The 27,556-nt window shown below is 30.1% G+C and overlaps 1 protein-coding gene and 1 long non-coding RNA gene across 2 annotated transcripts in view; both read right to left on the bottom strand.

Annotated features, from left to right (window-relative positions):
• LOC108754070 (neuronal acetylcholine receptor subunit alpha-7-like) overlaps positions 1-27,556 on the bottom strand; it is a 222,383-nt gene that overhangs the window by 15,052 nt on the left and 179,775 nt on the right. The window lies entirely within an intron of this gene.
• On the bottom strand, positions 19,310-20,021 carry LOC108754071. The gene is made up of 3 exons (XR_001939686.1): positions 19,948-20,021; positions 19,487-19,734; positions 19,310-19,336 (listed from the first exon to the last, which is right to left on the bottom strand). It is a non-coding gene; the product is annotated as an uncharacterized LOC108754071 (long non-coding RNA).

Raw genomic sequence — 27,556 nt, 5'->3', positions numbered from 1 at the left:
TAGGAAAAATCAACAGCCTTTTGTCATAACTTTACAATTATTTAAGCAAAATGTGCGATGCTAGGCTTGCAAAATAATGCAAATGAGGCAAACCAATATTTACTTATCAATTATTTGAGTAACATTCGTGTTTCAGAAATGATATATCAATGTCATTTCTGTTATTTCATTAGTACCACTGATTGTATATCAAAAAAACGTATACATAAAACGTAAATAATGCTTAAATTAGATTTTATTTAAAAAATGTTTAAATATTAAATTTTAATAAAAATCGATGCGCATGCTTTTATTGAAGAAATGTTTTTATGTAAAGCTGGTTCTACATTAATCCTAAGTTGATCGCAAGCTTGTTGCGACAGTTAATTTGAAGTGTCAGTTTTAAAATTGACGCTTCAGATTGACTGTCGTAATAAGCTTGCGATCGACTTGCGACTAACGTAGAAGCTTAATATGTAACCAGAATATTCTTCCGTAATAATGTTATGTAATAATGTTATACGTAATAATGTTATACCGTAATAATGTTATTACGGTTTGCATACGAGAGTTTTAGAAAACAATTTTCTTCTGTATGTAATAAAACATTATAGTAATAACATCTTGAAATAATTTTTCTAATAATTTTTCTAATAATCGAATTATTTAATTATTATCTAGATCTTTTTTTGAATCGATTAAACCTCTTTTGTATTCTATTGCCATTGCGATAAACTTTTATTTGTTAAGAACCTTCTTTTGATCGTAACGATGCAAAAAAGTATAACTACGCCAAGTATAGTATACTATCCAAGACATACTAAACCGAGATGGGATAGCTTAATTAAATTCTTTTTCATCATGCTCCTTTAACTTGTAGCTTGATTACTACTTTGGCTTAGAGTTATCCAAAAGTTTTAAATTTCTTACAAATTCTTCGTGATGGCCGGCTTTCCGCTTATTTAATAATGCAAATAAGACTTTAGAGCAGAAAAAGTTAAACGGTGGCTGCCTATTGAAGTGAATTTTTAAATCAACATGGTAATAAAAAATAACAAAAATTTTAGTTCATGTTAAATTTAAATTAAATCCTGATTAAAGCAAATATGCGATTATTTTTACTTTATAGTTCAGGCTTACAGAACAAGAAACTTATTTTTAATAGTTTGACATTAAAATAATAATTAGATAAATAAATAAATATGCAATAGCATTGAAATTAGGATAAATTAATTAAATTAGTTGCATATTAAGTTTTATATTAAGTAGAGAATCTGTTTTTATTTTCATCAAACCAAAGAGAAAATTTTATTATGTTGTGAACTTAGTTTCCCGATAATATGCGCCATATCTGTTTTCTTTATTTAATCAGGCGTACATGAGCTCACGAGCTTGGAGAAAATATTTGTAAGAAGGGATGTTGCGCTCCAGCCACGTTACATCCTATAAAATAGAATATTCTACCTCGAGTGCGTGCCTTGTATGATAACGAAAAGGATGTAACAATAAGAGAAATTCTCCTGCGGAAATATCGAAGCTCAAGCTTCGTAGCATCGTTGCATAGTTTGCATTGCATTATTTTTATGTAATCTTGAAATAAACTAAAATCTGCATTATTTGTAAAAACGAAGAAAATATTTCCATTATTAAAATTAACATGAGACATTGTTCACCTTGCAGTTTTTTCCATGACAATGTAAATATGTGACAATGAAAACAAAATGCTGTAAGATTCTAATTTGTAATTCTTTGACATTATATAATATTATATTTTTAATAAGCCATTATCTTCCACGCTGTTCTATTTCATATCTGAAATATATGTGCACTTATATATACAATATATATATATATTTTTTAAAAGGAATTAAATCTTCTTTTTCATATATGACTGACTTATCAGTGACATATACTACTGACGCGCTCCTTCAGTTTGAACAAGACTGATTACATACGCATTTATTATATTTTAATCAATGTCAATCGGATAATTAATATTAAATGTAGTCGTTATTTGGAATATAAAATCGGTTTAATAAAGGATAATAATTCCAAATTTATAATTGTAACATTTAGCTATTACAATTTAATTGTTCCGCTTCTCATGTTCAGTTAAATGTTAAATATATTAGGCTCTCTTGATGTGAAATGAACTTTTCAAACTTTGCAAGATATAAAAATCCATTCTGAATAATTTACGTAACACGTTCGTAAGGCCAGATTCAAATAATGATCATAAACGCGAGTCTACATTTTTATTTCGCTTGATGAAATTTGTAATTTAAATAAGATGGCAATGCTACCTCATGTAATCTTGCAAGAAAAATTTTGTAAGCGTAGAGCTTTGACTATACTCTTTAGCAACTTCAAGGAATGCTCCACTTAATAGTGAGAAGAGGTAACCGCAGATTCTCTCACGAATACTTAATGAAATCATCGCGAAGTTACCAAAAATCGAGACGAGTTGCTTATTCTCGAGGTGTTGCCGCATTGTTTCTATCTCTTTGGCGTAATATTAGAGAGAACAATACTATTTTTAACAAGAATTTATATTTAAATACATTTCTGCAAATTTTACATTAATCACAAATTGATAATAATTATTTACTTTCTTTTTTTTATTAATGTTATATTTACTGCCAATAATCCTTAATTTGTTTAAAGTCTGCAATTAAATACTAATAATTTTCCTGATAGTCTAATTAATAATAAGTACATTCACTTAGCTTAATTGTTTTCTAGGAATAATTCTATTAGGTAATGAACTCGATATTTAATTGCTAAAAATTTATTCGTTCATAAAATTTATTAGATAACGATGATGACAGTTACACATATAATTAATTAACAGTACCGAGAATGATATAATTACTTCAATAGACTAAAACTTTCATGTAAATAATTCTATGTAGTTAATTAAATTCTCATTTGTATAACTTTTCATTTTTGTGTTAACAAATTTGTAAATCCCCCTATATAAAATTATTATCAAGTCATTTGTATATAATTACAAAAAAATTTTTACAAAAATTAATTCTCTCAAATATTCCAAAATTCTGGCATAGATATTATTTTCTACAACGACTGTCGAATCCTCTGCTTTTACAACGAATTCGCTCAGTACTCCCACGTGCACCATATTACTTATCCTAAGAATGAACCCGTTATCGGGATTGCAACGTCTTGAGTACCGTTCCGGAATTCTTAATGAAACGATCACGAGGTTCCCGTAAATCGATTTACTCATTCTCAAATACGTTATGCTCATCCCTCATTCTTACCGTTCTCTACGTCCGCTCCTTAGGGAGCTTCAAGCTACCGCATAAAAAGAAAGTGTAATCATGAATGAAAATCACTCAGACGTACGATTATGAACTCCATATATTGCAAAAAGGCAACAAAGTGTCGATATAGCGTAAAAGTTGTACTGACTTTTGAATAAAGTCAGTACTACATAGATACGCTTTCGGATTTTTTTTATTTATAACATCCAAAAAAGTTCTAGTCCCAAGATATAAGAAATGTAAAACTTTAAGGATGTTAGGAACTACGGAAATGTACAAAAACCTATTTATAAAATCTTACGATCTATTTTCTGTAATTTATAATTATAAAATAATTTAAAGAGTTAAATATTACTACAAATTTTAACAAATTAAAACTCACATTTGTAATTATTCTAGATAATTTATTTTGAACTATTTTGTAAAATAGAATAATTAAATAATTAGATTTTCAGAGAGCTTAAATGTGAGATAATAATCGCATTCATCAAAATTGCTTTAGAAACCACGAAATATAATATACAATGGCTTTTATTTTATAATACATTACAAATATTTTATAACACATGGAGCGTTAAACATTTGTATATGTACAATATATCGCGTGCTGTGTGTATTTACACAGAAAAGTTTTGTTAAACTTTGATCCGCTTACAAACATAGAATCATTTCATTCTTGCAATTGTCAATTGTTAAATAAGGATCAATGATCAGTAATGTATTTATTAATGGCTTTTGAGATTAAAACCACAGGGCATTAAAAATATTAACAGCATTAAAAAATAAAAAAAATATAGATATGTAATTGAAACAATCGCATCTATGAGCTATGATACAATTTTGTAAATCGTTGGAATTATAGATGGCAACTGTCGTAAACAATATACGTAGATAACGCGTAAGACTGCCATTATTTTAACAAAGTATGATTAACATGATATTTATAATTGATAAGATCCTATATTAAATAATATTCAAACAGATCAACAAATCACGATAATCAAAATGATATTGCAGTGAATCATAATTGATTAAAAAATATCTTTTAGTAATAATTGTACAGGACTAGTAAAAATCATGTTGTAAACATGTTTAAAACATACTTAATCGATGTTTTAAACATGTTTTTTTTATAATACTGTTTAAAGCATGTATGAAGCATTAAAATATGTTTAAAAAAAACATAATGTTTTGTTCTTTTAAAAAAACATTAGATTGGTACTCGAAAATTACATGTATGAAGCAGTAAAAACATGTTTTAAAAAAACATAACGTTTTGTTCTTTTAAAAAAACATTAAATTGGTACTCAAAAATTATAAGGTCTTAAATTTTTGAAAAATGTGGTCTCGATCGCAAATGATACTCACGAGCATTGTGAATGTGAATCGAATCGTAATCTTATTTGCTCAGTAATTTACTCGGCGGGCAGTGTCTCGAGATGCTTCATTTATTTTCCGAGATGTTGCGTTGTTGTGGCAAGTATATCGGGAGACACAAATATAATTTTATTATATACAAACATAAATTTACGCATTATATTTTCATGATCAATAACTCATAAGCGTATTGCATCAAGTTTCGAAACATTCTTACAATCGTTGATCATCAGCTGCTTTATTAAAGATTCAAAATAGGAATAATATGGTATAGTAAAAATATTTTAAGAAAAATGCTGTTAGCGTTATTTGTGTCATTCTATTCTTGTTTTACATCTAATAAATAAAGAATATGGAATAATACAAATAGCGCTAATAGTGTTTCTCTGAACGCATCCTAATTGTAAGACGTAAAAATTGATTAATTACAGTTGAATGTGAGGAGAATAATCGACAGTAATTGGTCAATTTCTTACAACAATTTACTACACAATATTACTTCCATTGTAGACTGCTCATCATCCGCAAAAAAAAAGCGGCAGATTATATTCGTATCAGAAATAAATAATTGCATACTGTGTATAATTCCTACCATCGAGAAAGATAATTATGATCACAATTATTCTAATAAAGCACAAAACGTTTAACCTACTTACGAAAAATTTATCATTTTCTGCTGAGTTTCTTATTACGACTAACTTTTGTTTTATAGGTAAAAGAATTTAAATAAAAAGATGATGTATAAATCAATTTAAGACAGAGCTTAAAATTTATATTTAAAAAAATGCTTTTTACCAACACAATATAATTTTATTTGTTATAATATTTACATTAAATATAAAGTTACATATATTTCCATTTTCAATTTCTTACTCTCTTATCTTTAAATATATAATGTCTCCAAATTAGATGCCAACAAAAGTTCCACAAAATTGAAATAGAACTTTTAGGAGAATAAATCCAATGCTATTAAATCCTGGAAACAAAATTTAAATGTTGGACGATAATCCACTCATCGAAATTACTTTAGAGAGAAAAGAATATAATATACGACATGCTTTTACTTTATAATACGTTATAAATATTTCGTAGCGATCGGTATACGACGTTAGGAAAATTTGTTTATACCGCCTTATATTCACTCAGGATCGCTTTGTCATTCGATAGGCAGCGTTGCGAGAAAAGCATCATTTTTTGAATCGTTATGGCAAGTATTGCGAATTAGTAACGCGATTATTGCTCACAAACAAATAGTAATAAATTTTCACATTTAATCTTCACGATCAACCACTCGTAAGCGTATCAAAGCAAGTTATGAAGTTATTCTTACAATCGTTGATCATCAGCCCTATTAAAGACTTATAAGCGAGGCAGCGAACCGGAAGGTTGGATTAGATATTTCGCACGATTTATTCATTTAAAATGGAAAGCGATAGAGATCGGAAATTATACAGTATTATTTTACAATGTTTACGGACTAAATTGTTTCTTCATTTATTCTTAGAATGGAGTATATTTCACATTTGACTTTCTCGTCAATATAACGTGCTCGTCAATTTCGACTTGAAGGCGAATTGGCATTGGAGTAATACACATGTCGACAGTTGGATAATGAAAAACCGTGTTATATGATCGATTGTTTATTAATTTTTAGATTGGATTTAGACTTTGATAGAAAGCAGAAAAGCAGCAGTCATTCAAAACTTGTGCTGGTAGTAAGCAATACAGAAAGCCAAAACCAGCGCGAATTCTGATTGGCTGCCGCTTTTCTGCTTTCTGCTTTTCTGTCAAGATGTGAACTCACTCTTAATGCACACTGTTAGGTTCTTTATGTTCTGAACATTTCTTTTCTTCGAAAAACTGTAAGGAGCGTCAAGTAATTAGTTATAACAATTATATATAATTTTTTATATACATTTTATTTTTTAAATACACAACCTTACAAATATTTTTTAAAGATGTAAAAATACATATGTAAAAATCATTCCAATTAGCACACAATTAATATTAAAAAAATATTTAAAAAATTAAATATTTATTTAATGTAAAAATATTAAGTGAGTATTTAAAATATATTTTTGAAGTATTTTGTGTTAATAACTTAATCATTTTTGTATATTTATTAAAATAATGAAAATTAACTCGGGACACGAATGACTCATTGTGTATAGTAAAAGACCGAGAAATTATCCATATATAAGAGTTAATAAACTTAATAATATGCGTGTTTTGCGAAATATATACGATTTAAACTTGTCGTGTAAAGCAATACATGTTTTTGAGTAACATATTCTGTTCTTTTTATTTATTGTCTCACAGTGCAATCCAATTGCCTTAAATCGTAATCATATATTATTTGAAGAAAGTATACAAAAGTACAGCCACGAGCAACAGGTATAGCACCGTCGTAGTGAAATGTCGCGTAAAGTAAGCCGTACGATTTTCGAATCCGCCGTTGATCGCAGTGTTTGCGTGACGTCTGCACGAATCTTAGTTTCGTGCATTTTGCGACGTATTCTCTCCGTCGCGCTGTAATATACTAAAATACACAATCAAATCGAGAGTGCCGTATAGAACAATGCGTGAACATTCCGTTCTAATCGTTATAGTTCGTACTTGTGTTCGTAATTAATTAAATTAAATTTTGCAGATTGAATATCTAATCTAATGCGTGAATATCACAAAGAAATAACGAATGAAGAAACGAAGAAAAAAAAGATTCGAAATTGTCGCGTGACAAAGAAACAATTCGGTTAGTAATAAGTTGTTAGTAATAAACAACTTATACGATTATAAATAACAATTATTAATTTATAATTATTATTTATAATATCGTATAAGTTGTTTATTTCTGAAAAATGTAAATAAAACGACAGATATAAAAATGATTGAATAAAATTTTTATACAAGTCCAGTTTTTATATTTTTAGCATAAATGTTCGATGTTTTCGAGTATGAAGAACAAAAGTATGGATTTCATTGGCTGTGAATTATTAGAAATTAATTGTATATAAATGATTGCTCAATAATTTATTCGCGGATTTAAATTGCTATTTTATAAACTATTCATATTTCAAAATATGATATTTCAATTTGAATTTCAACTAATATACTTTTAAATGAAATAAATCTAAATAACTATAAATTAATATAAGTCTAAGATTTTAGAGTGTTAAAAATATGGAGAATACAAAAAAAAATGTAAAAAACGAAATATGGATTAAATTGAAATGTTTAAGAAAAATTCCGTCTCTTCTAAGATATTTAATAAAAATCGTTCCAAGAGAAGTAAATGCAATTTAAAAGAATAACCATTAAAACCCTTACAGAAATTTAATATTGACTGATACTGAAAGACAGTAATTAATTATTTATTTGAAATATTAAGAGCATTGTTGTTCAGTACTTCAAATAAGTAATTAATTATTGTCTTTCAGTAATAAATTGATCATATTATTATATATTTCTATAAAGGAATCGTAAATATACTTTCAAAGCTTTTTCTCAGTGATTTATTGTTTAGTATTTTATTGTTTAGTAATATTAAAAAATTCCCAAAATTTCTCTGCTATAAACGCTCAATATAAAATGTTACGAGACTTCTATTTGAATCGATTCCCTTATTTCGCGCGCTTTAACCTCTTCGTGCCCTGAAATTCTCACAGAGTCGACCCTACAAAGAAATATTTGATTTTGAATGGGATGCATCGGAGCGATTCCGCGAATATAAGGCGGCTGAATGGTATACATAATACACTCCCAGTCGCATCCGGGCTAAGGATTGGTTGGAACACGGCCAGTTGGCCGCGACCCAATCCGTTATTTCATTCTTTTCGAATCCACCCCCTGTGTACCACCGCGTGCTCACTAGCCCCGCAAAACCACCCAGAGTGCACCCTACGCGGCACCTAGTGCCACACCCACCACTGCCATCGTCATCGATAACAGAGCATGTTTCGTCTTTCGTTCTGTTTTTACCGCCAAATGAATTGCGCGACTTCACAGACGCGTACGTTTTTGCTCGGATTTTTAAAAACGGACTTTTTACGTGCAAAACTTTCACATGAATTTATGACATCTGAAAAAATACACCAATCTCTTTAAAATGGTAAAATATGTAAAAATACTGTCGGATTGAATACTATTAACTGTTATACATCTCTTTTTTTTCTGGCCGAGATCGAATGAATACGATTTTGGTTTTACAGTTTTATTTCATTTTAGCTGCTCTTTATTACATTTAAATTTATTTTGATTCTTATATTCGCTTTGCATTTTCATCTCGTCATTACGAGCCTTATCCACAAATTATTGTTTAGAATGTAATCGCACAATTCCTAATATTGTCAGATGATCATGTACATTTGTTTCTCTTGAAAAGATAAAAGAAGATTCGATAAATATTAATGTAATGAATAATAAAATTTTATTTAAACACACAATAAAAAATCTTACGAAAATTTTCAATTTAAAAAGATTTATTGTCAAACTCGCATTGATAAACTGCGAGATATTATTTTTCCAATTTTTGTTCTCTCTTTTTTTTTTGCGTTACGTCCTCACGCATTTTTACCGTTTTCGTTTCCACACAAAAGTTGCGAGAAGTGTTGAGAGGCAAAAAATTGACCCCACGTTCATGTTCCTTTGCACGAATGTTCGTTTAACGTGCGCGCTCACGGTATACGGCAAACAAGAGCGTAATAAATGGCGTATGGGGTAAAAGACCACACGGGCATATTGATTTCGTGATGCAAGCGTTATCCTCGTTCCGTTCACCTATGCGATCAATCTTTCCATTTCTGCATATAACTTTGTATGCGTGCGGAATATGTATCTCGAGAGAATTTTTCGACTTCTCTTGTTGTGCGAGTTGACTAATAATATATTTAAAACATCAAATATTGTAGAGAAAGACTCGGAGAATGTAATTAAATAAATTTGAAATTTTATTTATCATTATTTATCATATTGGTTCTTATATTTATTTCATCATTAATATTATATTACGTACATATTTTTGAAAATAGTTTTAATATTTTAATTAATGCGGGTCAGAAAGAAATCCAATGAACAGCAGAATAAAACCATATCACAATTAAACGTTTTTTTTTCTTTTTTTTTTTAAATTAAATCGTGACGTAAAATAATAACTGTGGAGATGTCAGAGAAAATATATTGTTGAATTAAATTTCGATTATTGCGAACGTTTTGAGAAAAAAGGTTGATTGCTTACATCTTTTTCAGCGACTGATTGCAATTTGATAGACGTCGGTCATCAATATATACGGGCATATTACAGGGCATATTAATATGCTGTATAGAATCTACGAAAAACCGAATATTTTGTGAATTATTATCCATCATTAATTCACAAAATAAATACTAAAATTCAAACTCACATGCAAGAATCGCGATCGCTAGTTATTATTGCTAGCTGCATATATTTGCGCTCATCAATTATGAAAAATAGAGAGAGGTAATTTATGGTTGTTCAGACAAATGTTGCCGCAATGCTCGCGGCGGCACCGCGAGCAATTTTAGAGAGAATTTCAAATTTTGCATTCCGAAAATGTTTCATTACGTTTCCGCTACATTTCATTAATCTTCGAGTTTTCACCTGCTCTGCCTCGTCGGCGGCTCAATGATAATAATTAGAAACTGCAATCGCGACAATTGTCGCATGGTAGGGTGCTCTGAATTAAACTGCCGTTTCATTCGCTGACGGCGGCGGAGCCATTGTCGATTTGAGGCTCATTCGTGTGATGTTACTTCCGCTGATGTAAACGCGTTATTGCCTGGCGTTTGGCAGAGTCTTTTCCCTTGAGATACTTCGCGAAGATGTTCTCGGGAAGATCGTTCCACACCCGTGATTCTCCATACGTTTCGAAGTGAAAAATGATCCTGGGGGTATGTTCGAATTATTCTCTTTCACTTTTCCTCAAAGGTTCAACTCTTGAATGGAGAAGAGAAGTAAAAAATAAAGAAGGAGATCAAGGCGAAGAAAAATAAAAGAAGCGAAAAAACGCATTTTATGATATACAGTTTAATCGAAAGAGTTGTTGAATTTGTAATGAGATCTGCGTTCAGTAGCATTTTATAAACTGTAAATATTCCAGCGAAGTTTATTTCTGACTTTGCAATAAATTATGAACAAAACACACAATGATCACTGATTTGATTGCGTTCTTCTCGACAGGAATTATTGAAATCGAAAACTTATTTGTACTATTATTAAAAAGGTTACATTGTTGTTATAAATTCCTGATAACGTCAATAGCATGTGTCTTTATAATCCTAATAATTCGAGGTAAATATGAATTCCATGTTATATCTGTATTTTAAAACAAATGTAATAAATTATACGTGTATTTATGTAGTGTTAACACGCACAATTCAATATATTCAAATAATACTTATTTTCTTCTAATAGACTGTGGCCAGCTATATACTATTAAACTTAAACAAAGCTAAATTAGTGGATTGGCAATCGTATTTCCCGACAGATTAATACGGAATAACTCTTGTCAGACTATCGGAAACGACCTATTTTCAATACCTCACAATTACCACAACCGCCAATTTCTGTTTCGTATAGTACGTTTCGGATAGTACGCTGTGGGCAATATTCTGGCTTTTCGCAACTATTATTATCATCAATAAAGGCATCAATAGATATAGTTTTATTATTTTTATGTCAAATGATCCAATTTTTATGTCAAAAATTTGATCACATCAAAATAAAGCAAGAAAAGTAAATGCGACATAATAAACAAAGCATGTCTAAGATTTATATATGTATACTTATTGTAAATTTAAAATTTTTTTTATTGTTAATTTCCCTAATAAAACAAAACTGATAAAAGTTATCAAATTCAAAATTTTTAATAAACTATACTTTAATAAATTAAACAAACTTAACGTTTTTAGAATTGTTAGCATATTTTGGAACATTTCCATTTGTTAAGATCAAGGTCACATTGGAAGTTGTTTCTCTTATTTTCATTTTTGCGCTGAAAATTCACTTCTATGTAAAAATGAAAATAACAAATGTTATTCAGAACATGATCCTAAACAACATTTAAAAGGTTTTAGCAATTAGTTGGACACCTTGCGTAATGCTAATGTCGGCGGTACTGTAACTTTCCTTAAAGCCTCTTCAAGCCTTATAACTTGAAAAGTACTTCATAAAAATGAACTTAATTATAGTTTTGGAAAACTCTCGAGATAAGTTACACAAGAATATGTAATAAAAAATTGAGGGTTCCATTTAAAAAATTCAAAATAACCTTACTCTGACTTTGACAACGCCATCCAAGGTCAAACCAATAATACCATCTTATGTCCCCCTCAAAGTCACAAAATATTTGTCTGAAACACTTTTCAATTTAACGCAGTATTTCTGAGATATTTGAGTGGATCTTTTAAAATGGGACACTCTGTACATATCTGCATGAGCATCGACTCCAATATGATTGTATGATGGTATGGAGTACTCCGTACACTGAATGATTCAATGTATGGAATTCCATACACTGGATTTCATATCTGTATAATAATTGGTCGGAGAGAAATTTAGAAATTGTAATTTAGAAATTACAAACATACGAAAAATGCCACTGCATTGCTTGAAGGATGTAGTGTAATTTTTACATTTTTATGACAATCCTGAGATCAGAGATCTTGTACCAGAATACGTAAAATTTATTCGCGTTCTTTTAACAATCCCCACATCAACTTGTTTGAATGAAAGATCATTTTCTTATTTAAGACATTTAAAAAGTTATCTTTGATTGACAATGAAACAAACGTTTAAATCATATTATGCGACATTGTTTATTTATCGACAAAATGGTCGATAAATTAAATATGGAGAAGCCCTCATTAATAATTTTATTTAAAAAAATAAAATTAGAACGGCTACTTTTGTCATGTAGAAAAGATATGTATGAGGAAAAGTATTTATCCCCCCCTCCTCCTCTCCTCTCCCTCGATTCTCGGGAACTCCATACACTAAAAAATTTTACTTTGCCGCCCCTGCATATTTGTATACACACGAAATTTTAACAAAAAATAATTTTCAAACTCTCTAAATTTCTTGGAGTAAAATTTCATTCTAAGAGAATAAGAAAGTATCATCGTTTTTGGAGAAAAGAGTAACAATTTTCTCCAAAAATGACTGTATTTTCACTCTCTTAACATGAGATTTCACTCCAAGAAATTTAGAGAGAAGATGACTTAATTTTAGTGGTGATTATGTAATTATATTCACAGAAAAAGATAATTTCATGCTGTGTGTAATAGGCACCATTGAAACAGATACAATAACAACAGCAATTATTCTAATAAAGCATAAAACGTTTAACCTACTTGCGAAAAATTTATCGTTACTGCTGAGTTTCTTATTATGATTCATTTTTGAATATAGAGATAAAAAGATGCATAAATCAGTTTAAGACAGAGTTTAAAATTTATTCTTAAACTGTTGTTTTATTAATGCAATATAGTTTTACTTGTTATAATATTTAAATTATAATATAAAGTTACATATTTCCATTTCTAATTTCTTACTCTTTTAATATCTTAAATTAGTCGCTAACAATTTCAAAATTAAAATAGAACTTTTAGAAAAATAAATTCCAATAATAAATTCCAATAAATTCCAATGCAAATAAATCCTGAAAACAAAACTCAAATATAAAACGATAATCCACTTACCGAAATTATTTTGGAAAGCAAAGAATATAATGCACGTCGTATGGCATGCTTTTACTTTATAAGTAATACGTTTTAAATTTATTCGTAACGGTTGGCATACGATATTAGGAGAATTTGTTTATAGTGCGCTATGTTTGTACAGGATCGCTTTGTCATTCGCGTGACGACACTCGACGGATAGGTCGCGTCGCGAGACGCTCCGTATAAGTCACTATTTCTTGAAACGTCGTTGTGACAAGTACCATAAACCTGATTATTGCTCACAAACAAGTAGTAATAAATTCATTTATTCGTTTAAAGTGAAAAGCGGTAGTTATAAATCGAATGTTATAAATCGCTTTACGATGTTTATGGATAAAGATTATTTCTTCATTCTTGCAAAGTGTAGTATATCTGAGATGTCGCACTTTGATTTTTTCACACTAAGAAAAATTTCTTGTCAAAAATGAACGAATCAAAAAATTCTGATCGTATCAATCAGAATTTTGATTATCTCAACTAGAATTATAATACATTTAATCAAAAAATTTTGATTTGTCCATTTTTAACCAGAATTCCAATTAATGCAACCAGATTCTTTTTCCAGTACATTACTATAATATAATTTGCTTGTCATTTTCGTATTGAAGGTAAATGTTAAAATGATTTGTATGAATTGACCGATTGAGAATTCACGTGGTGCTATAAATTCTTCGAAGTATTTGATTAGTTAATTAGTAAAATTCTTTCTTTTAACCCTGCGTGAATCGCTGTTTTCCACTAACATTGTATGAATCGTGTGCGCCAAAGCTATATTTCTTCTAATAAATCGTAGTTGTGAAATATCGGAAAAAAATTTTTTTATATTGTGTTACATTTCTACTTTGTATTTTAACTCATATTATATTGTTTTTTTCATATATATAGCAAAATACAGAGAAAAGCACAGAAATTTTCTATGTATAAAAAAAATCATAATTTTTCAATGCATTGAAAGAAAAATAAATCAGCTTAGATTCACACTCTTGAGGAATGATTCTTCACAAAAAAAAAAATAGTTTATAGATGTGCTCGCTGAAAAAATCCTAATTATTTCGAAAAGTAAAAATTGCCATCCTTTTTTTACAACATAAAAAAGAAAGTGATTTTTAAAAAAAAAAGCAAATAAATTTAATTTTTAGTAGAAAAAAATTATTCATTTTACATTACAAAAATATGAAATAATGTTAGCATAAAAAAATTTTATAACATTATTAAAAAAATTTTTAAGAAAAAAGATTCAAAGGAATTGTCTTCATCAGCACTTTGTACATCATCTACGTCCCTCAATATTCTAAGCTTCACTCTCCAAAGCTTCACCATAAAATATTTCAGTTTCTCTTGATTAAAATAAAAGTCGTTCAATTTCTTCGTTGGATCTCGACATTATCGTGTTTTTTTATAACACGGTGTTTACTTACTTACAGGATTGCAGCAAATTGATGAAACAACAAATTTACGGTAGTATATCCTCATTATACTACCTATTTTGTTTAGAGATTAAGATTTCCAATCCCCTCCCTAATCTATTACAATGCTACAGTTATCTGAAATTTTGTCTGTTCCTTGAAAGACCCACTGTTTGCACGCAGGATTAATTGGTTATTCAAATGCATTAAAACATTTATATATATAATGAGACTTTGACCTTACTCTTTATATAGTTAAAAATATTTTGTAACGTTGACATATGACATAAGAATTACAGAAAAAAGCTATTATATTTATAAAATTTGATAAGATATTATACTTAAAAAAATATTTTGTAACGGTTGACGTTGAAAATTTATTTATATCACGCAGAATTTATACAGGTATTTACACAATTATTGTTTTATTATTCACAGCAACACTCAGCGAGTAGGCAGCATCGAGAGACGTTTCATACAAGTCATTTACTTTTTTGAAATGTGGCCAAGTACCGTAAATTATTGCTCACAAATAAATACTAATAAATTCGTGCATTTAACTTTCACGATTAACGATTTTTAAGTAAGTTACGAAGTATCGTTACAATTATCTATCATCAGTCCTCGTTATTAAAGACTTATAAACGAGACGATTACGGATCGGAATATTTCCATACAGAGTTTTACAATCGATCCAGTACAAGGCCAATACTAACTATCATAGTTCAGGTACTGGCGCAGTATTGGCAAACTACTAGCCCAGTACTGGCTAAATACTGGATGATAACTTGGACCCAGTACTGGCGGATGATACTGGTCCAGTCATTTTAACCAGTTATTTGCCAGTAATGCCAGTACTGATTGACTTTACCGTCAGTTGACATCGAATGCTATAAAGCGTAAACATTGTTTTACAATGTTTACGAACAAAGATTATTTTTTTATTTATGCTTGCAGTTGAAAATACATATGTCACGTCGCACTTGATTTTCTCGTCACTATAACTTGCTGATTATTTTCTAATGGAAGACGAATCAGAATGATATATACAAATCGATTGATTGATGGTGCCATCGAAGTCTTACTACAAATGCTTCGAAGCATTTGATTAACTAGTCAGAAAAAAGAAACTAATTTACCAATCTAACTAATTGACCAATCAAAGAAAACAGTAGCTCATCGGTTTTTTAATAATATCTGTATTCCGTGGGATTTATTCTATCAAAATCCATCAGTTGGCAAATCGATGAATATATTTTCTGATATTGTATTGTGTATATTCAAATTTCTATACAGGCTTCTCTTTAATTCGTATATTTATTCCTTTATCCTGTAATATAAAATAGTAATTGATTTAAAATTCCGCATATATTATTTGTTACTTACAAGTATAACGTCCGACAATCGTGTATTGCGGAGTATTGTAATTAGTAAACGTACGCAAATAATCAAATAAGTTTCTGCAAGTGCATTTTCGCGAGTGTATACTGTGTGAATGCAATGGAATCTCAAAGGAGGAAGAAGAGGAGCAAGAGCAGAAGAAGGAAGTGATCTAGAAGACATCGGGCGACAGTGGAGCAACTATGAAGTTAGTAATAATTTGGATTTATATTGTATGTGCAGTTCACAATTCCGCTGCTATACGTATCATAGCGTAAGTCAAATTATTTTTTATTTTATATTGACATAACAGATTTGCAAAAGTTGTATGTAAACTTATCAAATTACATAACAAAATAAAAATAATATAGATAAATGACATTATAAATTTCACAGATTCGTTTCTCTAAAATGGATGGGCTAAAATAGATTAGAAATAGATAAATGTTTGTTGCTTAATTATTCATCGCCGTTTATTAATGCATTTTGAGAACGAAACTAGTCGGCTTACACTGACTTACATTAATGACTTATTTTGATTTATTTCTTATTATTCATGATAAATATTGTTGAAAACGGAATTTTAAAAAATTAAGATGTTCGCCAACAGCGAGTGGTAAAGGAAAACTCTCGTAAGATGCATCTACCTTGTCTTCCTGTCATTCATACACTATAATTTATCACGCATTATATATCTATCGCGTCCGCTGCATGCGGAATGAATTTCAGCGGCTCGATTGTATCCACGATATTTTCGGTACTGTTCGCGCTTGCGAGACCGAAAAACCACTTAATCTTCGTCGAATGGAACAAGAGTCCGGGGGAGGGAAGGGGGGGAGGGGTAGATAGGTGAGTTTTGTGAGAAATAGAGAGTAGGCGAAGAAAGGACAGGGAATGACAGAGAGCAGTTGCATTCGGAATTGCATACTGCGAATCGGACTTTCCGGCACGAGCCACCGATATACTGTTCGCTGTTCTGGAATCTATGATTTGTTATCCCAATACACTAATTACTAATGAGTCAAGCGGTTTCGCCGAACTGATTTAGGTCCCAATAATCAACGAGTTCGAACGACCAAAATCAGCGAGGATAATCATCGACCACGTTTTACCCGATATTGAGATTGACCATAAAAGCCTGTCAGTGACAGTCAAATCGGAAAAGCTCTTTGGATGAATGATCGATTGCTCGTTGCAGAATAGCCTATTTTAACGTGCTCGATGTTGATATATGCATTATATATGTTACATTCAAACCGACATCCTGTTCTTGCATTTTATGCATCATGAATGAAGAAACTACTACGTAGAGACTTAATCGTAAAAATCTTCACGATGCACGTTGTGAGCAATTTCATTGAAACATGGCAATCTCGAATAAAGATACTTGCTTCACGAACGAACAATTAAAATCGAAAGAAAATGATAATTATTAATAATAATCAAGTTTCAATATTAATTTAATATTATTAAGATTATTGTTTAGTGAACTTATTGTTTAATATTATTAACTGTTTATTTGCTTTTATTGATAATTAATAAGTAAATTAATTACTTTCGATAATCATACATATAATGATAGGTAAATATTAAAATAAATTATGTAGTTTTATGGTAATTAAAAGTTTGATGGTATTCCGAAACATCGATATGTAATAGTTTGTTTCTAATATATACTTTTAAATATATTAATTTTTTATTTAATTGCTAAGCATTAATTTTTATATAAAGTTGTAATTTCTTTTATAATTGCGATTTATTTTAGAAACATTTAAAAAATACAGGAAATATTTAAAAGAAACACTCACATATCTGCGTTCTGTTTGTGTCATTCAATCTTCTTAATTGCGGTCGCACTCCTTTTTCACAAAATTCTAATACAAACCTAATTTCGGGCCGATTAGGTGCGCTATTGGCAAATTTACGCGCGCATTACCCGCAACCAAAACCTGACCTAGCGGCCGCATTCCAGCGCGTGTTCGCCGATCGAGATATCATAAAAGCTTAGGCATGTCGGTGGATCGACATTCATTAGGTATCGGACAAACACGATACGTGCGGTCAGGACAGGGTGGACAGAGAGGCTGCTGGGGGAAAAGAATAGCTGATGGAAGAACCGTTGACGGATCGGACAGAGGATCGGCATAGAGTTTAATCTGCTTTGGCTTGAAATTCAAAATACGCGATGGCTAATGCATATTGCCTTTGGCACCATTCCAAATCGCCTATGCAGTCGAATCTGTTCCCCAACTCTCTCCTTTTCCCTCTCCCAGTTTCGTTCGCCACCATATATCTATCTTCTGCCGAACTCCCCACTTGTGTGTACCCACTCCCTTGCCATCCCTTCGCGGCCAGTATAAACTCATTTTGTCATGCATTAAGCGGTGCGAAGCATCACACTCCTCCTGCAATTTCTCTCTGTCTCTCGATATATCTATATTTCTATTTCTCCTATCTCTCTCTCATTTCTCATTTCCTCGCTTCAAACGGGTCATGTCATATATATATATATATATATATATATATATATATATATATATATATATATATCAGCTCAATGATATTTATGCTATATTAATCGAATATCTCCTTTACATGCACTTTCATATACAAGCATTCTCCTCTCCTTTACCATGCATCTTCCGTCATTCTCTTGCCTCGTTGCAGCGTCCGTGATGGTCGGTCTAAAATTTGTAGACCATCTCGCGTAGAACAGCAATCAATTCCGGTGGTCGGTTGTGTGGTAGCGAATCTTAGGAAGTGGTAAGCAACTTGTATACGCGGATATCGGTTATTTACATACTCAAAATTAATGTTTCAAATTAATATCAGTATTTTTACCAATATCTAACCCACATTAATGTTATTACTTATTAAAAGGAATCGGATTTAATGTGAAAGATAAAACATATTGTTTATTATTTAAAATGCTAAGTTATCTGAATAATTTTCATAAAAAATTAAATTTCAAATATTAATAATATTTGTTTTTATTACTGTAATATAATATCGGTAAAATTTCTATTAAACAATTATGTTTATAAATCTTCCATGTATAATGTAATATAACGTGATATAACATAATGTAACGTTAGATACAAATAAAGTAATAAAATGTTAAATACAAATTAATATTTCTTCAATTTGCGTGAGCTTCTTGCGTGATCTTCCCAACTTGAAAAAGAAATTAAGGGGCTTCTAAAGACAATTAGTCATATTGAAAATAATACTTACACACGGACAACTTACATGTCATTGACACATCACACATCAATATCACTCACGCATGTCACATATACACTTAGATTTTCATATAACAATTACGTTTTAATCAGATGTCTAAGTTCAATTTCAAGAACTCAACGCTGTTTGTTCATACAAGCTACTAGTTTGTGGACTACTATTTCGTAAGTACAGATTGCACAGCTTTTATATGAAGCAAATGTTGTCACGACGTGACAGCTTTGGAGTACCATATTGAACTGAGAGATGGTAAAAAGATTTCAATTTTGAAATTTTTTGTTGTTCTCAGCATAGACTCCACCTCACAGACACGTATTAATACTTTAATCCTGAAAAAGAATTTTCAAATTAGTAAGAGAGAAAGAAAGTAATTATTATACAAAAATTATATGTGATCTAGTCGGTAATACAGACGACTTTAAGATCCCCTTAACGTCTAATTGAGAGATGCGAGTAGACGGAAGGTGGAAAATTGCGCAAAGGGATTCGATTATCGGCGATCCCAGAACCGTATCGAAGCGAACGAAATGCGCTTAACATACTTAGGATCGTTTGTTTCACCGCTCCGACTAGCGATCCGAATCAGTCTCATCACGGCTTATTCCCATCCGGAAAATGGTCGAAATTGCTTTTTCGCACACTCATTCACGAAACGTCAGCTAGTATTCTATTATCCTACTATCAAATGTTATTGACAAAAAAAACTAGCTTTATTACTAGAACATTACATATAATATTGCAATTACTTATGTTTATTGAAAAAATTTTGAAATTAATTTTTTATGATCCTGAAATACATTTTATATATAAATTATTAATATAATGCATATTTAAATAATTAATTTTATTTTTAAAAATATTAAAGTAAATTATTCGTTAAAAACATTTTATTTTTAATACGAACTATTATAACAATTTTTATTAATGTCATTAATTTATTGAAATGGTACCTGTTGATTAATATATGAATTTATTTAAAATTAATTGCATTATCAAAAATTTGTTCCTTATTTTTTGGATTATAAAGAAGATATCTGGCTGTGAAATACAGTACTCAACTATAGCAGGAATAAATGATGGGCGGCGTGCGAAGGTCATAAAATTTCTATAAAGAAATCCCGTTTATCTCGTCGCGACGTGTTGGAACCTCGGGATTAATAGAACAAACATTCTGTAGCAGACGCTTTTTTTGTCAGCCAGCACGACAATTTGGACCCACTCATAGACCACGAGATTTTGTTAAGTGCACTAAGAAACAGATGTTCTATCGCGGATGACACCCGACCTCAAATTGTCCTTCAACGACTCTTACTTCCAAAATGCAGTCTGCTGCATTACTTCGACGTTCTAAAGTCACAGATCATGATTTAATGAAGCAAATACAGAAAACGCACATGTATTGAAGAAATAAATTTGTCGCTAATTTTAGGAGAAGCAGTTGTAATTCTTTAGTTTTTATATAAAGAATATATAGAAACCTGAACAAATAAATTAGTGAACATATACATAAAAATAATATTCATAGAATTTTTGTGCAAAACAATTTTGCACGGTATTCTTTATCGTTGATTTACAAAAATTTCAAAAAATTTGTAAAATAATATAGAGTTTGATATATTTCGTAAGATAAATTTTGTAATATACGATTGTAATATACGATTAAATTTGTTGTAATGTTTCTTTTGTTTTAAAAGTCGGCAACAATAGAATTCATGTTTCGTTTTATCGGTATTTCCTTTAATTAATTATATAAATTTAATATATTAGCTATTAATTCTTGCCATGGCTTAGTGCTTTACTCCCATAATTTAACAGTTTTGTTTAAATTCCCTTATGTTTTCAATTTCCGTTAATGCTCATCGATATAAAAGCCAGTTGATGGGAAACGCACTTGTGAAAGTAGAATGAAAATCATTTAGCCAAACACGCGCGTAAATCGCCGATTGATGGTGTAGGTAGCCAATGAATTAGCTTTCCCTTGCACGATGAATCACTGTGATTTACTAGCAACTATGGAGTTGTATTTAAAAAGATTCACTCTCTGTTATACAATACTATCAAAGGTTGTAAGAAACTCTGTGCGATAGAAACACATTTCTTGCAATTAGTCGCATTTACTCGTACATTTAGATTACTCTCTTACAAAAAAGACATGTACTAGTATTTGCAAAATCAAAAATTATAGGATCTTTTTGGAAATCTATAAAGTATTTTGTAAAATATTTTTTAAACTGGGAATCAAACTTCTAAACTTCGAGAGATTCCTATCTCTCCAACTAAAAAAAAAACATTATTAAATCTATAAACATTGTAAATCTATAAAAAACATTTTTTTAACATTTTTTTAAGTAATAAACGGTAAAACAACAGAATTAAATAATAAAATATTTTATAGTAAAAATTCTATAAAAATAAATGACGCGAATCATAAAAAAATACACGTTACAGTAGTATGACGGGATTTTGGTCAGACAGACAATATGTAATACTATACCTTTAGTTTACTTTAATTCTGTATTTCCATGACGTGCTTTAAATGAAATATTTTTTATCTGTTTTATTCAAATTTTTATTATTTATTGTTTTGTTATCATTTCATCAGTCTTTATTTTGTTAATATAAAGTTTACTAGAAATTAATAAAAAAAAAAAGATTTTCTTATTGTATTTAAAACTTGATCCGTTATTACTTTGTTGTGAAAAAATATTCCAATTTTGATATAAATATTAGAAGAAAATCTTTATAATCAATTTTTCAATATAATATTTACAATATAATATTTTAAGATCTTAGTATAATTTAACTGAACACCCAGTCAGTTTACTATCTAACGTATAATACCATTACTGATTTTTCTTGATTGCATAACAATTAGGTAAACTTAATTAAATAATTATTTAATTTAGTGGCCTCAGTTCTTCAATATTGATTAAAATATGCCCATTATAGCTATGTTTTTGTACGAAATGAAAGACAAAAGCATCGCTTTGTCCCGCAAAGTAAAATATTCATCTTATGTTGACGACTGTTCAGATTCAAGGAAATCTGTCATAAGTTGAGAAAATGCATCGACATGTGCTTATCTATTTATTGTTCTGTTTTTGTTCAGTAGATTTTTCGCATCTTTTGTGTCTAGTAACTATAGGAAAGCGTTACACCTAAATTGGAATCCTAAGTAGTTTTACTTCTCAGTTACTATAAACAGAGATAATATAATTATCCAATAATTATTCAAAATGTAATGAAATTTCTGTTAAGGTAGTTCCTAGTCTTTTTAGCATTGTATCAGGATGAACAAGAGTATACCTATTTTCATTCGCTTGTAACATATGATTATCCCACAATTTTTCTTTAATGGAAATGTCGCTCAAAGCGTTGCGTTTCCTTGCGTAGAACACGGATAGCGGTTTGCATTTGCACTTGAACTTGCGAGATACACGGATGCTCCGCGAATTCACATGCCCCGAAGTCATCGACAGAGTATGGAAACGCGGTAGCGTGTATGCATTTGCCTGAAACATTAATTCACGACGGATCGCATGGGAAGTAATATGTCTACTAAACTATTCGCTCTTCCTTTGATCCCCACGCGGGAACATAAAGTACACGGTTGCATTCGCGCTGAACATTAGATAGAATGTATATTTCGTGCGGCTCGCGATTAATCTTTGAATAAAACAGCGATGAATTATCCTGAGCAAAGTGCTGTCCCATGAGCGTTATGGCAATGGAATTATTCAAATAACATCAATCGTAATGACAAACTATAATTTATCTGTTATAAATATATCTGCAGATATATTTGATACGCTGTAGTATAACGCAATAGATATGCATAGATAAGCTTATCTATTGAAATAAATAATATTTATGTTAAGGCGAGATATGTTGAGATTTCTGTACTTTTGTAACTATTGTAGAATATCTCTCTCTCTCTCTCTCTCTCTCTCTCTCTCTCTCTCTCCTTCTCTCTCTAAATCCAATAAATCTAAAATTTTTAAAAAATATATCTCCAACCAAAGTTGCCAAAAAAAATTTTATTCAATCTTTAGATTAAAATCGAATAAATTTTGCATCTCTACAAGTAAAATTGATTTATCGTGCTTGAAAAAATTTTTGTTCTGTTTATTAATTCAGATTAGACGTAGTACTCCTGTAATCTGGATTGTAGGAGAAAGTTAATTTTTTTATTGTAAAACGTGTGAAATATTTACACCGACATGGCAGCTTTTCGGAGCTAACAGCGCGTTACAATGAAAATTCTCTTGTATCGCCAACGTTGGGAATACTGCGTTTATTTAAAAATGCCGACTAACAAAATATTGTTTGTAAGAGAAACTCGATTTTCAAGCGTTTTTTTAGTGCAACTCGACTTTACACAATGTATAAACCAATACACTTTCATTCATGTTGTTTATGCTCCAGTGAAATTCGCACTTATCCATGGAATTAACCTATCGCCATAGAATTTCTTGTAATTTACTGTTTCATGTATATTTTTTTAGTGTACCTACAGATTATCGCGAGATTGTAATGCAACTCTGTTACTACACTTGCAAGTTATTATTTCCTCCTATTTTCCAACTTTATCACGATTTATTCATTATGTCAGAGTATACACACTTGTGTAATTGGTTGTTTTATCTTACTTATATTTTTATTTTCTACGATCATTGTATATTTTATTTTTTTGTGATACATCTATATGCAATGATATATTTATCACTGATTTGATCAAAAATTCAAAAATATTAAAGAAATCCGCCTAGCTCTTAGTATTTGTAGAAAATTGTTATAATTTATAACTTATTATTACTTAAAAAAATATTTGCTGTATCACTTTCAACACAATAAAATGTAAGCATAGCAACAAATCTGCGATACCAAATGTCATGTCGTCGAATGAATCCGTTTTTGACATTTCGACAGACATTCTCGGAGAATAAACGCGCGCATTTATCACTATTGATATGCGACGGAGCGATCTGTTATATTTTTTCTACATAAAACTTTGCCTTGTTTGTTGAAAATTCGTTGGTTCGTTGTTTTCGTCATTCGTGGCAATTTTCCGAGAAAAAAGAAACTATCAACTGCGCGGACACGCGCTTGTTCGTTTGCACGCCTAGGCCATTCGCCGCAAAATGAATTTTCACCCCTATCGCTCACCGTTGACGAATAGTCCATAAAAAATGGCAAAGTTGATGGATTGACGGATGAATAAGAAGCATAATAACGATTTACTATCTTCCTTGGCATGATTCTTAAGATTTAAAGAAACGATAAAGACAGCACAAGCTGTTGCAAGCAGATTTTTCTTGTTTTAAGTATTATTTATTAACAATATTAAAATGTTGTTTAAAAATTAGAGCTATGCATTGCAACATTGTCAACGTTGCGTGGACAAAAATATTTTCAAAATAAGTGAAAGAAGCTTTAAATTGATAAAAAATTTAATGATTATTTTATTTTGTAATTTAGCATAATAAATTTTTTTTACAATAAAATGAAGTATTATCGTTCCATAAAATAGAGGATTTGTTATTATTAACTTCCTGATCAATTTTAATCGTTTTAGTTGTTATGTAATTTAAACTTTACAAGTTTCCGCATTATTTATTATGTAATAAAATCACTGATTATTTCATTTTGTAGTTTAGAATAGTAAATTTCTTTGTGTTAAAAATAAAGTGCAATTATTTTTTAAACTGTTATTATTAAGTACAATTATTTTTTTTAATGTTATTATCAATGTCACTTTCTGATCAATTTGATTCATCTCATTCAGTTTGTGTAAATGAATTTGAATAAACTAGTTTGCCCAATGAATACGAAAATTTGTAATTGAGCTCCAAATTGTATTTATTCAAAATTTTCACATAAAAAAAATGTAATCATATATTCATTTAAAATTTTGAGTTTTTAAAAAATATTTATTTATTACAAATATTTAATACAAAAAAACTATAATTATTTAACGAGTATTCATATTCATTCAAATAAAATATAAACTAAAAAAGAAAGCTCCTATAAACAATCTTTTACCTTTTAACTATAAGCGATACTTTGATGACTTTAAGTAAAAAAAAAATGAATTTTATTAATTTTTGTCATTGTAATATTCAGATTTCATAAAGGAAACTTAGAAATTTTGAAAAATATTTTAGAAAGATATATGTACATTTTTTTATTTATAAATCTATCTATTTGATAGAGCGCCATACATATTTCGATACAATTCCGGTTATATGACAGTAATGTTATAAATATTTTATAGAATATTTGTGACGCGACGTTCATTATGGTTTATGGACATTAAATTCCGAGATATATTATTTATTCTCAATAAAAATGGCTTTGTTTAATCTATGGGTTAAACAAGGATCGTATAAGTCACGGACTAACGCAGTGTAATAGTAGCCATTGTTTTTATAGATTTCTGTTTTCTCTTGTAGGCTTGCAAGCTATGTGCACATAATACAGAGTAAAAGTAAATACGAAATAAAAATATTCGCGTAATCATATTTAAAAAATTTTTATTCAAATGGAATGAAAAAGTATTTATTTATTTTTTAACGAATAAAAAAGAAATGTATTCGAATGAGTATTTTCATTCATTTTTTATGTATTATATTTATTCGAATATTAGATATATTCATCGGACATACAGTAAATTCACAATGAGTTAAAATTTCTATCTTAAAACAACTATCATTAATTATTTCATGAACGATATTTAATTGAAGGTTAACATATGACATGTAATGATCGGGATCATCATTAATAACAAGCTAAACAAAATGTGGAATCGGAAGAGCGAAATGGCACACAAGCGCTCCAATGAATAATCGAAGCGTGAGCTGAATGTGGGAAAATATAAATGCGGACAGTTTTTGATACACCTCTTCTATGGGATATACTGGGTATCTTGTCGCAAAACATTAAGAAGTATTATATTAATTTTTAATGTTCTATTATCGTGTGAGGATGTTTATAAGTATTACGACGTTCAAGTACACTCTTGGGTTTCTTTATCTTTCAGTATCGCTTAGCCCAATAGAAAATATATATATAATAAAAGTTACACAATTTTAACTCGAAAACAAAGTATATTATTATATATGTAATAATAGACATACGGATTTAGATACTGCTAGAATAATGCTTATTAGATTTTCTGTAATGTAACTGTGATAATATAATTACACGGAAAGAATTTTCTCTTAAAATTTACCCAGAAAATACAATAGTCACATTCACTAATAAAACTACAATAAAATATATAAAATAACTTTGATTAGTTTTTCTAATCAAATCTGAAGTGCATGGTAAGAATCTATAATATACATATTATACTGTGCAACAACTACCATATTTTCAATGTAAATTTTAAGAGAAAATTCTTTCCGTGGTACGATCTGTCTTTTAATAACAGATTCTAAAATCACGTGAATTCATTTAATATGCCGAAGAGAAAAGATACTTTTATCGTTGAATTCGTCTTATTTCGCGCTATTAATGTGACAAAAACGAAAGCTGAGCAATCAGAGTCGCAAATCGCCTAACGAAGTTCTTGCACGGTAACCGCCCCCAGAGATCGGTCCATTAAACGTTTCACTTCGTCGGCAAGTTCGTCGGCTATTCGTTTCTGCTAATGCATCGCAAGGCGAAGTTTTAATTCGACAAATACGACGACGATGCAGCGGACACCCGATGCATTACCTACTTAAAGACAATGGCGTGGCCGCAAGCGTTTTCCGACAATGTATTACCGTCAGACGGAGATACTTTCCCTGATTCTCTTTAAATAGTGGCGGTAGCTTTGTTTTTAATGCGCGTGACCCAGTTGGCCAGACGTTCCACTTTACCCGTTGCACGTTGCACCTATTTCCAGTAGCTTAAAACGAATTTACGTGGTGCATTCGTGATGATCATCCCGGATAAATCATTCGAAACGATGAGACAACCGGTTCTTCTGGCATTATTTACGGATATATTGGATAATAAATCGCATAGCGTTTACAGTTAGCGATAACTGTAACTGTAAATTAATAACAAAAAGCAAGAAAAATATATCGAACGCTCTGTTCGAATTAGCATTCAATTAGAACTTTTGCGCAAATCATTCTTTGGAATTGCCGTACTTTTAGAGAC

This window comes from Trachymyrmex septentrionalis, unplaced genomic scaffold, assembly GCF_001594115.1.
Source record: "Trachymyrmex septentrionalis isolate Tsep2-gDNA-1 unplaced genomic scaffold, Tsep1.0 scaffold75, whole genome shotgun sequence".
NCBI classification, from domain to species: Eukaryota; Metazoa; Arthropoda; class Insecta; order Hymenoptera; family Formicidae; genus Trachymyrmex; species Trachymyrmex septentrionalis.
The sequence above is the reverse complement of the archived record's forward strand: the minus strand, read 5'-3'. Positions and strand labels throughout refer to the sequence as shown.